The sequence below is a fragment of the Amblyomma mixtum genome, chromosome 2 (genome assembly GCF_055824585.1).
Source record: "Amblyomma mixtum isolate Tamu chromosome 2, ASM5582458v1, whole genome shotgun sequence".
Lineage (NCBI taxonomy): Eukaryota > Metazoa > Arthropoda > Arachnida > Ixodida > Ixodidae > Amblyomma > Amblyomma mixtum.
Window position 1 is genome coordinate 299085711 of NC_143013.1, and position 16498 is coordinate 299102208.

At 51.1% G+C, this 16498-nt stretch overlaps 1 protein-coding gene across 12 annotated transcripts in view; it reads right to left on the reverse strand.

The window, feature by feature from the left end:
- The window catches only part of Eph (Eph receptor tyrosine kinase), a 255410-nt gene that overhangs the window by 53485 nt on the left and 185427 nt on the right, over positions 1-16498 (reverse strand). The gene's annotated exons all lie outside the window — the stretch shown is intronic.

A 16498-nucleotide genomic window follows, 5' to 3' on the forward strand; every position in this document is an offset into this window, starting at 1 on the left:
GCACAATGCGCGTTATCGCGTGCTTCGTATAAAGGTTACCTGCGCTTAGATTAACCGCATCAAAGAAAAAAAAAATTGGATGAACTGTAACTACCTCTATTTCACGATGGGCTTTTTGTCGGCTTTCACAACATCGAAGTTTTCCTTTTTAAACTCAACGCTGACGCCCCGACTACCGTTTTATGCATTAAAGGTGGCTGGGCAGAAAGTGACAGGGTGGGCGAATAACTGTACTATTGCATCATGTAGCAGGAAACGATCTGTCAGAAGCTTGGGAAATAGGTCCGATATAAAACGTCTCGGAGCAGCGAGACGGCAAAACCGCGTTTACGACGGCAGTAAAACAACCAAAGCCTATTGGGGGACTACGCAAGGTCAGTGGTGTATAACGGCAGTATTTCCATCGAAAGATACATTTTCCCTGCTGCGACCATGATGTTGACGGAAGGAATCGTCAGACCGCATTTGCGAACCTATAGGCTAGCCTCTGTTTACGTCAGCTGAATCAAACATGTAATGCATATCTTCAAAAATAGGCCTCCCAAGAACCTTTTCATGTCCGAGGAAGGAGACGAGTACGCCACAAAACTTAAGACCAGGTGCAGTTTGCAGGACAGAACAAGGATGAAAGATATCCGACAGCAATTTAGTTCCGAAAAAGCAGGAAGGAAGGCAAAGGCGTCAGCAATCAGGCAAGCAGAATAAAGGCAATTTCGAGGCCTGAAAAAGAACCCGCGATGAAGTCGAGCAATTCTTCGGCCGGCCGGAGGAGAAGGAACATAAAAAAAGAGTAAAAACCACTGTGCGGCGGTGCGAACAAAACTGTACCGGTCTTCGCAAGGAGTACTCTTTTTGTTTCGACCCAGAGTACTCCTTCCTCCTCCCCCGCTTTCGCCAGACTTCTCCAGCCGCGAAGCCATATCGAGCTGCGCGGCCATTCCGCATCGCATCATCATGTGAAAGGCGAGCCGTTTGAAGCTACTTATAGGGCCTTATATACGACCGGACACGCAACCACCAAGAGAAACGGAAAGCGGAGCCATACACTTCGTGAGAGGGAGAGAGAGAGACAGAGACAGGACGCATACGAATCACACACACGGCCAACTATCAGAAAAACAGAGGCGAATGAAAACGCATGCACCAAAGGAGGGAAGCGAGGCAGGAAGGCGAGGAGGACGGGCGAAGGAAGGAAGGAAAGAAAGAGTGGGCTAAGAGTCTGCCGTCGGAGAGGACGAAGGTGAAGAGAGAATCGCTTTAGATAGGAACAGGCACTACGTACAAATACAAGAGAGAAGTATAAAAAAGGGGGAGGCGACTAGAAGCAGCGAACGAACGCGGGACATATCGCGCCTGAGGCAGGCTCAAGATGGTCGCGCGGCGGCGGGCGGGCCAGAGACAGAAACAAAAGGAGGAATTTTGGAGCGCGTATAAATGGAAGGAGGAACAAAAAAAAAAAAGAGAAAGTCCAAGACAAAGAGAAGTGGGCGGGTGAAGCCAAGGGGAATGGGCTGAATTCAGGATCGGAGAGACAAAACGACGATGGTATATGAGGAGGCGGGAAGGAGGGGGAAGGCGCGGAAGAAGTTCCCAAGATGGCCGCCACATAGGGATGCGGTGTAAGGGAAAGATCGCCACAAGGCGCTTAGAAAAGTGAGCCGAAAGGTTCAGGAAAAAGAAGAGGGTACGAAAGAAAGGGGGAAAATAGAAGCGCTGTTTGAGTGCGTGGCACGAAACGCGAATGGTAATGGCCACGGGAGGAGTGAACGAAGACATCAGGAAGAACTGGAGGCGAAACGTGAGCAACGTGAAAGATGAAACCATTCAGGGTGAAGTAGAAAGGCGAGAGAATAGGAAAGAGGTTATGTTTAAAAAGAAGGAAATGAAATTAAAAAAACTTAGAACATTCTTCTGCCATGTAGAGTTGCAATTTACAGCGCTTTTTATTCATTAGGTTTCCTGCTCAGCTCACCATATCGTTCATTCCGTGCCCATTGCCTTAAAGAGAGGAGAAACTCGAAGGGAAATCCGGGAGTCCATATGTGAATCATCTATATGTCCAAGGCCAGTCGTAGAAGTTGTATATAATATATGTTAACAACATAATTCTAAGCTTTCTCGCTGTGATCCGAGAATTCTATAGCGTTAACTACAGTGTCAAACAAAGAAAACCTCGGAGCAGCAGCAGTTTACCGTGCATGATTCTACGCTGAGTGTTGTGGCAAAAGATCTGATACTGTAATATGGAGGCATCGACGAGCATATCGTTTTATGTGACACTGTGGAAAAGAAATGTAATGCGACGGCAAGATAACCGCTGGTCATTAAGGGCAACGGAGTGGATTCCAAGAGAAGACAAGCGTAGCAGGGGGCGACAGAAAGTTAGGTGGGCGGATGAGATTAAGAACTTTGCGGGGATGCGGTGGCCGCAATTGGCAAAGGACAGGGTTATTTGAAGAGACATGGGAGAGGCCTTTGCCCTGCAGTAGGCGTAGTCAGGCTGATGATTACGACGATGATGATGTGGAAGGTCAATATAACTCAGCTTAGGCATGGTCTATGGCGCCAGCTCTTCATGGAAGACTAGTAGCGATCTGGAAGTGTGGCTTTGCCTCATAACGAGTATCACGCCACTGAAGCCTGCTTTTCAGGATATTATAAATATATACAGATAACGAACAAGGACGTCGCACTCTTAGAGCAATGAAAAGGGGCGTGCTAGCGGCGAAATGACGACGGAGGGCGCTATGATTCACATGACGCTACGCTGCTCCCACAATTTACCGCGCGTACATTACTATAATACTGCGCGGGGCGCATCATACCCTGAGAATGCAGAGCAAACATGCGTCCACTCGCCCAGATAGCATCTGAAGCCGAGATAAGGAAACCTCTGACGGCAAACAGGGCAATTTGCGCGGACGTCGATGCGTGTAGAATCGCTGAGAGCAGCCTATGCTCACGCGCACGCGAGTACAAAGTTAGGGAAAGGGTCGACGCCTAAGTCCACACAAGCTCGTGCCCTGCGCACATAGCTTCCGCGAGAGCCCGCACAGCACGGAGACGCGCGTGGCCAGGACGCCGTAGTTTTAATTGAGTTATTTCACCCCGCTGTTAATTTTCCCCGAGCTTAGCCCTGCGGCCGCGCCACCCCGCAGCCCACCAGGCTAGCCAAGAAATGGAGTAACTTCGCCATGCGCTGAGAGGGGGTAGACGCCTGCGAGTGAGAATAATTAAGAAAGGGACGTCAAGGCACGGAACTAAAAAAACAAAACGCACAGCAGTGCACCGCCAAATAAAATGTTGAGCGTGCGCCCAGTGGGGAAGATTGAAAACGCCGGCGCGCGGGGATGAGACGCAGCGGGTTATTAGGGAAATGAGAGTATCGTGTTCCGGGGAAACAGGAGCACGCTTTTCATGTGAAAATGCGCAGCTGTACTGTTTACGGATACGCGCGGGTTTCACGGGCACTCGGTGTTTGCTCGTCGGCGCGGCCGTCGGTAGCGAACGCTTTTTCGTGTTGTTCGCGCTGGTGTGTGCGTGGCGCGCGTCCACTGATATTTTCCTTTCCTTATATTTTTTTTTTAGTTTAACAGATTACAGGGGATCACGAACAAGTATAGAGACGAGGAGAACGATGGCGAGACAAGAGTGATACAGGGCGGGGCAAACAATGTGGGCGTGAAAGGAAGCAACACCACGAACGACGCCGTGAAAGAGAACGGCGCGCGTCGCACACAGCCGTGTCGCACAAACTAGGGACGAGGGCCATGGATGCACCGTGAAGGTCGCGCACGGTCAACATAAGCACTCATAAGCATAGACAAAATAGAGACAAGGACGCAAGCGGAGCTGCATGATCGGCGTCGCGTAGACCTAACAACAAAGGCAGCAATGCAGGCGCAGCCCTGACTCGTCCATGTTTGCACGCACGCGCTATGTGTGCGTGTGAGAGCTGCGAGGAAGCGTGCAGCGGCAAAACCCCAGCGAGGCGCGACCGGTTTAATTTCCGGCCAATTCGGTGGATCGCAGTTCCTAACCGAGATGTTTGGCGGTGATATCCGCCTCGCGAAGTGCTCGGGTTTCGGAGTGCTCACGCGGCTGATTCGGCGGCGGGGGGCTTACTTCGTTGCCGACTCCTCGAGGGAGGCCGCTCACGCCAAACGAGAGAGAGTGGTAACTGTTGAGAACGCATGCAGATACATATCGCACTAGGGGTACGAGAACACTGACTACGCGGTCGCGTGAGAGGGAGACCGGATTAAGGGCAACGCTCCCAGCGTTCCTCAAAGCGGTCACTAATTCGAAAGACTCCCGATAGATGGCCCCAGTCGTCCGGCAACCACGTGCGCGTTCATGCCGAGGTTCGGCTTTGCAGTGCTACCCTGCTTCCACGCAGGAAAGCTGGGTATTAGTGAAAATCTCCAACAAATTGGATCAGAGAAGAAAAAAAATGAACAGGAATGAATACAAAAAGAAGGAACAGCCCTCAGTTTATCGGCGACTAACGCTGAGAATTCAAAATGCGACGGCGGAAAACCTGAGCTACAACGGAGCGTTCGCTAGCTTTTACGCTATTTGTGTTGGGCCGATTGGAAGGTTCGGCACTGCGCGCGCAAACATGTACATACACACAATATCAGGACATTTCGTAACGGGCCATATAATTCAACCGCGAGCTATGGAGAGAGAGGGCATTCTTCCGATGTCGTCGCATCACTGAGTTAAAGGAGATGTTGAAAGTAAATGTTTCCTAATTAGAAGTCCGTTCCGCACGCACGCACGCGCGCGCACACACGCACGCACGCACGCACACACACACACACACACACACACACACACACACACACACACACACACACACACACACACACACACACACACACACACACACACACACACACACACACACACTTTTATTTATTCCGTTCCCACCGCCCATAGGACGGTCTATAATTTCATGCAGCTCCATTTAATACATTCGGCAACATCTTTTGTTTTTCAGTAATGAGAGTATGAACTCGCTTCTCTTTCGCAGGGCAAGCTGTGACCGCGACCAGAGTCCGACAGTAAATATAACACAGTAAATATATACACCGCGACAGTAAATATAACGCAATACTCCAAAAACTGAAAGACTAACGCGCGTCAACCCGTTGCGCGAGAGGCCCGAGATTCCCACACGTAACTCATCGCGTATAGCGGGGATATCCTCCACAAGCGAAGACTACTCGGCGGCGCGTTAAGCCGTCAAGTGGGCAGGAACAGCTGGCGGCGGCGACGGCCAAAGCGTCCGTGACGAAACGACGTCGCCCGATAAAAACGAGCTTCATTTTCCGGCAGCGACACATGAGGACGGGGCCGAACATCGTCTGGTGCATAAGAAGCCACCGGCCTGCTCGCAAACTAGGAGAGCCCACCTAAATCAGCCCGAGCCCACGCTCGAAAGAAGGGTGGGGAACGAGAAGCTACGGAAGAGCTGCAGCAGCTCGTGACAGCGCGGGCCAAAACTACGACCGCAATCACACCGCGCCTCGCCCGTATGAGGGGAGTTTAGGGGCAGTAAAAAAATAATAAAACGGCGACGGCAAAGGCACGAGGAGATGATGAAGACGAGAGGCCACCGCAAAACGGCCGCGAACATTAAGTGACGCCAGCACGGCGCGGCAGCGCTTCGCCTGCTTTTTATTCCTCTATTTTCCCATCCGTAATTTGTGTCCGGTTGCAATAAACGCGCGCAATTAAAACGTTTCAAGAATTCCGTAGAAGGGCGAGAGGGCAGGCAGAGAGAGAGAGGGGAGGGGGTGAAGAGAAGCTGGAAGCGAGACAGAGAAGAAGCGGAGAGATCCAGGCTGACGACGGCGGCTGTTATCTCGTCGAAACAGGTTGTTAGCAGCACAAACATTTGCGCTCAGTCTCCGCGGGAACTTCAAAAGGGCCGCTCCGGCCGTGCATGACTGCCGGCATGCCACCGTCTCGGGGGAACAGCTGCAAACCGCGGAGACGATGCAGGGTGGTGTAGAAAAACAAAAAATACTGTTTTTAAAAATGTAGAAATGGCAACCCAGAGAGAGATGCAGCGACCATAGAGAGAAAAGTCTCTGTACGAACGGAGTGCAGCCAGCTCGGGAGTAACCGGCGTTCCTGCTGTTGTAGCATTCTTGACCCACACAGTCAAAACGCGCTTTTCAAGACGCAGTGGGCGGGATCCCAGAGCACCAAGCCTTTTCTGCGACTAGCAGAGGGCGTGATAGATGCCTGCTGGCTGAACGCAACGAGACAGACCTCGTTTATATGGTTAACCGTAGACAAAGCAGACACCACTGGGCAGTCAAACTATTGCAAGTACGATCCGAACACACACTCGGCATGCGGGCGGAGATGGGAACGGGATGTAACGAGAGAGAGAGAGAGAAAGGAGAGAAAGAGATTTACAGCAGCTCGTTACTCTCCGCTAACGCGCCAGCGGAAGTGAGCGCGCATGCGCCCTGGCCAGGTCGGCGGCGCAGCCAAGCGCGTTTGTGCTGCTTTCGTACGAGCGTATGTGCGAGTGTGCTCGTGTCCTGGCAAGTGTCGCGAGATGTCGACTTTAAAGAAGAGAAAGATCGCGGGGAAGAAAATTCGGCAATAAATTTTCTTCGATAGCCATCGAACACCCACGTTCCTCCGAGCAGCCGCTGTTGCTGCCACGGCGGGTAATTTTGGCGAAAGAGCGAGACTCCATAATAAAAAAACAAAACAAAATATAAAATCGAAAAGTTCGAATGAAAACAAACACCGGCGAGAAAAACAACCCGCAAGAGGAGGTACGTGACTTACGAAGATTGGAAGCTATAAAAATATCCACCTGCTATAGAGACGTCGCGGGGGACCCCCACACGGCATATTTCTCTTCTTTTTTTTTTTCGATTCGTTTCCTCCTTGAGTAGCGGTCGTAAACGCGACGCCTGTGTGCTAAGCCAACAGTTCTTCTCGCGCAGAACAAGCACCTCTACACACAACGAAGCCGCCGCGCCACTGCCGCTCCCGGCAATCACAGCGTAGCCCACCTCTCGCTGCCGATGTACGCTCTAAGCGGAATTCGTTCATGCGGGAGGCACGAGCGAGACAAAGAGAGAATGCGGGGGAAAGAGTGACGCTGTTCCACCGCTCACGAGGGATAACTGGGGGCGCGACAATCCCATGCCAGCTCCCGCGGACAGAAATTAATAGCGCAGCGTCTCCGGTACGAGACGGCAGTGAATGCAGAGCGCAAGAAAGGTCGGAAAGAAAAAGGAAAGACAAACAACAAAAGAAGGAAGGTCAAGGACAACGAGCTCTGCCCAGGCAGACCACGGACAACAGGTGCGCCTGTGCTCTCGGCGCCAGCGATGTCGGTCACTCGTGAAAGAGCGCGAACGCAGAGGGAGGAGTATCGCTAACGACCGTCGCGCCGGCGGTGGTCAGGGCGTGATGTGGTCGAAGCCGCCGCTGCTGCTGCTACAATGTGTCTCGGCTACCGGGGGCGAGGCCGCGTAAAAGAAGAAAACGTAAGAGTCAACAACAAAAGGCACTGAGACGGCGACCGTGGCTTCTCGAGGGTCCGGCCCGGCAAAATATTCGAGGAGGGCAGCAGTCTGGGCTACTTAGCGAAAAGCTAATGTTTGCTCTTAGTCGCGCGCAGACCTGCAATTTCCGATGGAAAGTGGTGCGCGCACACACACGCCGGCTGAGTCCCTGAATGTCTACTATATACGTACGTCCGCTGAGAGCACTGGAAAAGAATGCACAACGAGGGGAGAGGGAAGAGTGGGAGAGGGGAACATATACTCGACCTCTCCCGACACGATGAAACAAAGAACACCTTCCGCATAATGTAACACGTCGCCGCCTAGACCTGAACGAAGAAAGATGTCGATGGAACGAGCACGACAGTCCCAGTGTTTGCCGGCCAATTGCGTCGTTGAACTTGAGGACTCTTCCAGGTGTATACAACGAATAGTGGCATAGCTTGCATTGCATTACTATGCTCTAATGGGGAGGGGGGGGGGGGGTCTCACTCATCGTGGAGCACAGAGAGTTTTTTGACGCAACGAGCAGACCTCCATATATTTAAACGGCAATATCGTGTTCAACAGCTATAGCGAATTTTTATCAGACATCGGTACTGCACGACCTCGGGACGACGCTGCCTTTTCTAAGGCCTCCTTTAAATCGTAAACCGTCGGATACGATAAAGGGCAAAATACGCATCCAGACAAACCAAAGAAAAGCAACTGACCTGCCCTGTGTCCGAAGCGAAAAGAGAGAAAAAAAAAAGAAGAGCAAACCCGGAGGCGCTTCACACAAGTATATCAGCCAAATAAAACCAAAACATTTGTTCTATGAACGGACTACCGGAATCTGAAAGCTTCCGCACCGACACCTTGAAATGGAAGGTTAAAAAAAAAAAAAACTGTAAGCTTAAAAAAGAACATTAAAATAACAAGACTCCAGAACTAGACTGCTGCTCAGCGGATGCGTTGAAGTTTTTAACGCATGCACAGTCGAAGACGAGCGCATAAATGGAGCCAAGTTAGGTACACGAGAGGGGTCAGCGCTAACAAGGGATTCAGTCGGCTCGACTCCTTGAAAGCATGGCCTCCACTAAGAAGAAGAAGAAGGAGCGATGACAGCGAGGTGCACGCCCGAGACGCATCCCAAAGTAGCACGTCGACCGCTTAAGAGCGCGCGCGCACGCACACGACGCATACATGCGCATAAAAGGCGCGCCGCGAACTCGCGATGCCGAGGGGCGTCGATTCCTTCCTGGCTGCGAGCGCCTGGGGCCCGCGCACGCTGTAATTTGACGCCGTTATGATGAGGACTTCCCCGAGTTCCATCTCTCTCTCTTTCCCCCTCATCACGCATCGTCGTCGACTTCGTCCATTGAGGACTCCTCCAGACGTGGGAGTGGCTCATGAACGGCCTGCCAGAAAAAGAAAAAGACTGCGTGCGCGTTGGTATACGGCGCCGCACCAGTGTCACAAAAGCTGCGGACCCAAATACGGGCAGATCCATGCAGGACAAGGAAGCACGTGCATATGTATGTAGACAACCAGAAAGTGACGGAATACAAAGCTCTCTGCTTATCAGCCTTGCTCTTAAGAGATGATCACCGTTTGAATGCTCGCAGCCTGCTAGTAGACATCAGGAGTTAAATTTCTTTCGTCAAGTTGGAGCCTGTTTTTATCGGAATGGTCGATTTTTTTTTATGTCCGGAAAAGGAGAAGGATGCAAAGAGAGAATATATGCTATTGATGCAGCTTGACCATCCCCGCTCCATGCTTCGCTGTTTGTGCTTAATGCTGCAGCCGCGTCAGTGTACACTTGAAAGCCGTTTAAGAAGCCGGCCAGTATGCGCGGATTCAAAAAATTCGATACGAAGACATTATATATGCAGCAAAATTCGAAATCGACAAGGTACCGTGCGATAAACGCAACGGCACATGGTCTGCGCGCGAGTTTTGCTCACTCTTGATTTTGAAGGGATGTCACTAGGGGTGTGCGAATATCAAATTTTTCGAATACGAATCGAATACGAATACTTGGTTCCGAATATCGAATCGAATATCGAATAATCAAGGACAGACGCATTTAACTACTACAAAACATGTATCTGAGCACCTAAGAACATCACAGTTCAACTATCAGTGCTGAAATGAGCACAAAAGGTGTGTGTGGAAATATCAGAGAAGATGGCTAGTACACAGCATTGATCAAGGCTAGCTTGCCATAAGCACAACAGCACGTTGCTGGGTGAAGATAAAAGACTGTCGTGAAGGAAAACCAGCTGCTCCACATGGTCAGGCAGAAGTAGTTCCCTTCTAGCTGAATGGACTTCTCCAGCCACAGAAAATGCCCTCTCAATTGGCACTGAACTGGCACGTATTGCGAGGTATTTCGTGCACAGCTCTGACTATACCAGCTCGCAGGTATAGCCACAAAGAAGCTCACCAGCGCAGTCAGCTACTGCGTGGCCCAACGTTACGCATTGCTACGGGCGCCGCCATGTTGTTATGTCTCTGTCGATAAGACTTGCGGACCGCAATGAACGCCAGTACTCGCAATAGAATATTAGGCTAGATACGAATATTCGCGTCGTGTCGAATATTCGAAACAACACGAATACGTGGATTTCGAATCGAATACGAATGCTAAAAATATAATATTCGAATTATATTCGAAAATTTCGAATATTCGCACACCCCTAGATGTCACGCTTCCGAGGTGTGCGGGGCTTCCAACTACCAGTTCATGTTATCATTTTTGTTTTGTTCTTTTCAATTTTGAAACGCGCAGAAACCCGAAGATTTCACGCCACATGACTACTAAACAGAGTATTCACATCATTTGCCAAGCTCACCAGACCAAAACCTGCCTGTCTCGCAGATGCGTTTCCGGAGGAAGCTCTAATTCCATTTCGCATTTATCGATTGTCACAGCCTCTGAACGCTAGGAAAAAGCAAGACTGACAGAGAGCGGCTATCAAATTATTATTATTATTTTTTTACGCGCCGAGCCGCTTGCAGTGGTAACACATAAGCTGACGGAAGAAAAACGGAACAAGGACAACCAAACGACTTAAGCTTTGGCTAAGCAGAAAAGAATCCGCAGAAGCTAATTCCTCCTCCTAAGCCTTCTCGTCTTGATATATGCTGCGTAGTGCGACACCGCCCCGCAGCCGAGCAGACTCGCCTCTGGCTCGAAAGAGGCCTTTCATCACCATTACTACAATGCGCCGACGTAGGAGAAGGAAACTGGGGGAGAGGGTGGCGACGACGGACAAGACAGAAGAAAGAAGAAGAAACAACAAAAAAGACGTGCGACCAGACGAAACTGGTCAAATTCGCCGCGCAAGGAAAATAGTCTTCCGTCCTCTAAGCCGCGTTCGTTTCTCGTCCCTCTTCCTTTGGACAACTCGCCATCATCATGAGCAGCAGCCGCAGCAGCAGCAGCAAAAGAGGCGGCAAAGGTCCGCGCCTCGCGCGCGGTTTCTTCGTCCTCCTCTTCCGACCGGTGCGGGAGGGCCCCCCATTCTTTATTTTCTGAGCTTCCTCGTTCCAGGCTAACGCCTTTTCGTCCGCCGCCCCAGACGGCGTCGCGAAATTTGCGCGCGCGCGAGCTCTCCCCGGTGAGGGCTGGGAGTTAATCCATTTTCGAAAGCCCTTCATTACATTTCCTCGCCGGAGAGTCTTTCCGTGTTGCGGACTGCAGCGAAAAAGAAAAAAGAAACGGGCTAGAAAAACAAGCGGAACCCTTTCCCACCCAGCACACGCTGAAATTGCGTGCAGTGGTGAAGGCGGCACGAGCGAGTGCTTGACGGAGCGCCAACGTGTTCCTCGTGGTTGCTGAAGCGGCTAACTCCGCACACGGACCTGTAGACCAAATACTTTTTTTTTTTTTTGGCTTGTTGAGAACCGAGGCAAGCAATACTGTTTTGCAGAACAGCATTACAATCCGCACGTTCAGTAAATAATGAAAAAGAACCAAACAGATTTTTAAAGAACATACGCACTTCTTTGTATATTCAACACGCTTATCTCCCTCATAAGAGTTAACCGTAAACGAACTGTCCAAGCGCGCGCGGTCGAAGATTTTTGCGTGACCATGTAACGGCGTGTAAGATTTCCCGAAAGGACACGGAACACTTGCTTGCACGCGGTTGAAAATTCAATTCTTCGACGGCGGCGGATGGGTCAACAAACCCCGAGCAGCACCATAATCGCAGGGTGCGGTAAAGCGTTACGCTACCCCCACCGCCTTTATACACAACAAAAAAAAAAGCATTACACAAGATGAAAAGAAACGAATCCGGAGACGGCACTCGAGGCGGGTTTGAGGAGCAGCGTGGAGATTACGACCTCACCACAGCCACTGGGAGGGACACTTGCGAAGCCATATACGCAGAGTTGTGTCCTCCAGACGCATACGGAAAAACCACAGAATTAAATCCAAATCCACACAACCGTACGGCGATGTAGTCAGCTGTCACTTTTCTCAGTAACCTCTGGCATCCACGATAATCCCTTAGAAATAACCACGAGCACAGCAGAAAGGCGAAGGCGCAGGCGCTAGGGAACATCCTCAAAGTCTCCTTCACTGCACGTTCAGGCTCCCCCTCCTCCTCCTCCTCACTGCTTCTTTCGCCACCTGCAAGACTGGCCACGCGAGCTTCTTCGCCACAACGCCAGCCAGGCTCGGATGACAAACGACGCTCGTGCAGAAAGCTTCAGCGTAGGAGACCAAGCCGCACGAGCCAGTGAGCAAGCGCGAAAATGCCCAAAGAACAACGACCACTATAAAGAGTGATGCCACAGCAATAACTGCAACTTCGAAACCCCTGCAGCACCGCGCGAACAAGTGACGCAACAAACACGACACATAGCACAAAAAAAAAAGGGGGGGGGGGGGGGGGGCGAACACAACGCAAAGCGCATTGCTGCGTATGGAGGCGCTCGGAAAGGCGTTGCGAGCGAACGGAAAGCGACCTGCAGCGAGCACGCGTGCGAAAGTTGTGCCGACGCTTAAGAAGCGCCGTGGCAAAACAAAGCGCCAGTAAGTTTGCCAGGGCAGGAGAGATAAAAAGCGTGCCTGCAAAAGATGAAAGAGAGAGAGAAAGAGAGAGAGGAGTAGAGAAGCGAAGCGGCCGAGCGACCACCGCAAAAGAACGAGCGGCGAGCTGCAGCAAAAAGGCAAAAAGGCGCGTCGATTCGCGAAGGGAGGCCCGCCAGCAGAAAGCGTAAGACAAACAGCGCGAGCCTAATAAGAGTGATGCAACAGAGCGAGAGAAGAGGGCAGAGAGGTGGAAAAAAGAGAGGCCGCGGCGAATGGAAGAAGCCTTCCGAGCCAGATAAAATAGCCCGCGAGACCGAAAGAACGAACAGAATGAAAAATAAAAAAAGGTAAATGAAGAGCGCGCGCGCGCGTGGATAAATAGCCGGAGCAGAGTGCGGACGCGGCAAGCAGCGATTACAGAACCGAGAAAGAGAGATGCGGCGGCGAGAGCAGTTACCGATGGGGGAGGGGGGGCACTAACAGCAGCGGCAAAGATAGTAAAAAAGAAAACAAAGAAATGCGGAGAGTAATGATACAAATAAAAACAAATACACAGGTGCCGAAACGAGACGTTGCGTATATTAGTGTAGAGTAGCTGCGAGGTAAAAAGAAAGAAAGAAAGAAAGAAAGAAAGAAAGAAAGAAAGAAAGAAAGAAAGAAAGAAAGAAAGAAAGAAAGAAAGAAAGAAAGAAAGAAAGAATACGCGTTGCATAAAGCAGCGCCCTAGAGAATGAGAAGAGATAGATAGAGGGGAGGAGGAAATAATAAAGAGCGGAGGAAGAAGGGCCGGGGGGGGGGGGGGGAGGGGGGGGAGGGGGGGAGCAAGAAAGAGGTCTTCGAACTTGCTGTGCGCGCGGTCGCGGCCGGCAGAGCTGCTGCCGCTTTTCAGGCGGCTCGTTAGCGGCGACGAGCCAAGAGCCGCCGGAGAAAACGCCCGCGAGGTGGAGCGGAAGGTCACCGCGGCGGCAAAAACCAACGCCGGCGCGAGCAGCAAACGGCACGCGGGGGTAAGAGAGGGGAAGAGAAAAACAAAACAAAAAGGGAATAAATAGGCGGTACGGAGGGGTGGGTACCAGGGAGTCCGCGACTAAGGAACAAAGAAGTAATTAAGGGATGCAATAAAAACGGTAGAGTTGCGCGTCGCCTCGAATAAAATAATCTGCGGGTGTCTGGAGCACGGCGGCTGACGGAAGTGTGAGCGGTGCAGGGGGATACCATATGCACAGCGACAGTTCCTTTACAAGCGACGAAACCGGTAGCGCGCCCTCTCTGCCGATCGGGCAGACCAGTTCCTAAACGCATTGGTTGCCCCCGTTACGCAAGTAATCGATGTTGAGGATAGCGTATTCCGCAGTTAATCTGAACGTTTGCAGACAATTCCCAGGCCACATTCAGAGCTTAATTATTTTTAACGAGGATGTCTTTCTCTCCTTACCACCCAGAGAGCGATGACCAAACGCATCAATCCAGTTATGCTAAAAAAGAAAGAAAACCTTGTATGAGTGAAAAAGAAAAACTTGTTCGCGGTTAAGAAAGCCCATAACCATGAATCCATTAGGTGTGGTAGGAATCCGACGAAGTAACAAGAAAAATGAAATGTTTGCGTTTTATATCTCAATTAGTGCTCTCTAAACCGACGCTACGGCAAGTAAACGAGTGATAAAGTGGAGCTAGATTGCGTTAGGAACAGCAAATGAGGTGCCTTGCACGGTGCTCGTATACTTTCAGAGTTACGGGCGAGCACGAGTTCGGCACATAGGGTTTCTGGAGCGAGGCTTAATGACAGAGAAGCTAGCAGCGCATGAACTCTTCAGGAAAACGAAGCCTAACGACACAAAGCGCCTACCTCCCTCGCATCCGAAGCCTCACGCTATAGCTTTTAGATGAGCGCAAGTTCTCCAGAAGCACCATAAAGCAATACGGGCGTAGACACCGTCACATAGTCCCCAAGCAACCACGTGCTTCTGAAGGGAACAAAAGCCCAAGGCACTACATGGGAACCAGCCGTAGCGTAAAGAAATATAAAAGAGGGAGACGGAAAATCTCGCTTAAAGAGGAGAACTGCAATGGAGGGCCCATTATGCTGCAGCGAGATGAATCGTCCCCGAGTCTTTAACGACGCGTCACCAGTGTTGCAGCTGCCTACAGCCGTGCTACGCCTCACGGCACGGGAGACCGCGAGTGCGGTTTCTAAACGGGAGGAGTCTTCAAAAGGAAGAAGACACGCCACTCTCCTGTAGGAAACTGCAGTCTCGAGCAACACAGACAAGTCGCACTGCCAAACAGCCGAGCTACGCCTTCAGAAAAGCCAGAAAGAAATAGACCCCGCGGAGAGGCTACACCGCTAACAAGCGCGCGCGGTTCGCGCTCCACGAGCCAACTCAACACGCGGCACACATTGGGAGCAGCGCGATCGGCCAAATCGAGCGTGCGTCGGGACTCACTGCGGCGGCAAATCGTTTCCGAGGCACAGCAGCGGCGACACAACACGAGCTCCTCCTCAGGCACCTACAACGCAGCATGCGTAGTACACAGGAAGAAAAACGCCACGCCTCGACCGAAGCTCCGGTGTCTGCCTCTGCCTCGTATACATAGACGCCATCCCAACTGCGGCCCTCCGCCGCCGCTCCCTTCTTTCTTGTTCGCTCGCCCTGGAATAACAGGATCGACAAACAACAAGCAGCGCGGCCAACATTCTCAGACGCCACGCTCTTGCTTCTTTGTCAAGCCTTATACCGACGTAAGGAAGGAGCGGGGGTGGGCACAGAGGGTGCTTGGGAGCTGGGCTATGTAGGCGCCGGCAGTGAAAGCTTCAAGTCGAACAACTACAACAACAACAACGCATAGTGAAGGGCACCGTCGGGCATGTTACTGTATACGACGAAGACGACTCAAGAGGGATAGCAACCTCCTCCACAAACGTTGTTGTTGTCGTTGTTCCCGCCGCATCAGAGTCTGGGCACGAGCGCGACAACATTAACTGAACGATGAGACGAGACAAGAATGACGAGGACGGGATGAACTGACGCGGAGACGCTTTCCTTGCCGTGTAGTCCCTTCCGCTCTGAAAGCATGCGGCGTCTAAGAAAGGGGGTATCGTTTCCCTTCTTTATTCATTCTTTCTCGAGCGGCTTTCGCTCGCGAGAATGACAGATGGGAGAAACCGCGTAGTGGCGCTTGAAGCGCAAGTCGGGCGTGTGCAGCAGCGACAACGGTTTTTATGGATGAAGAAACGCTCTGACGGGCGTAGTAGGAGAGTTTACTCGTGCGTGACAGCATTTTTGCTTCGTGTAGCAGCTAAAGCAAACAAACCATAAAGGGACCATTATGTCATATTATTTTCAAGCCCGCGGTCAGGGGTCGTACCAGGCGGTCGAGAAAGTTGCAAGTTTCTATTTCTTTTTATTATTGAATGAGCGCCTAAATGCAGGAAGAGAAAGCAGCAGGAACACTAGGCGCGGTTTGATCGCAGTTATGTTGTTTGCGTGCTTGACTTCTGCCATGTTTTCAAAATGACATGTATTACTCTGAGTGACGCATCCCCGACCTTACTGCCGTTCTTAATTTCGAGCGATTAAGAATCGACCATAACTTAGACTGCTTCCTTTCTGAGTGCGTGTGTATGGCAGCATGGTACGTTAGGTCGCGAAAAAAATATGAGGGAAGCAGGCGACATTCAACAAAAGATCGCTACTGCGTCTAGGACAACGGTGGCGAATAGTATAGGTATAAAGACAAGTCCAAAATATACAATACAAGGAGAAAAGTCGGATGGATAAAAACTCAACAACTAGGGAAAATAACCTCCACCCCAATACGCACGAGAAATATCCCACAAAAATTGCACTGCCGCGCCGTACAGCACAAAAAGCAACGCCGGTTAATTTTAGCACAGCGGTGACGTATTAGCGTAGACGCATAC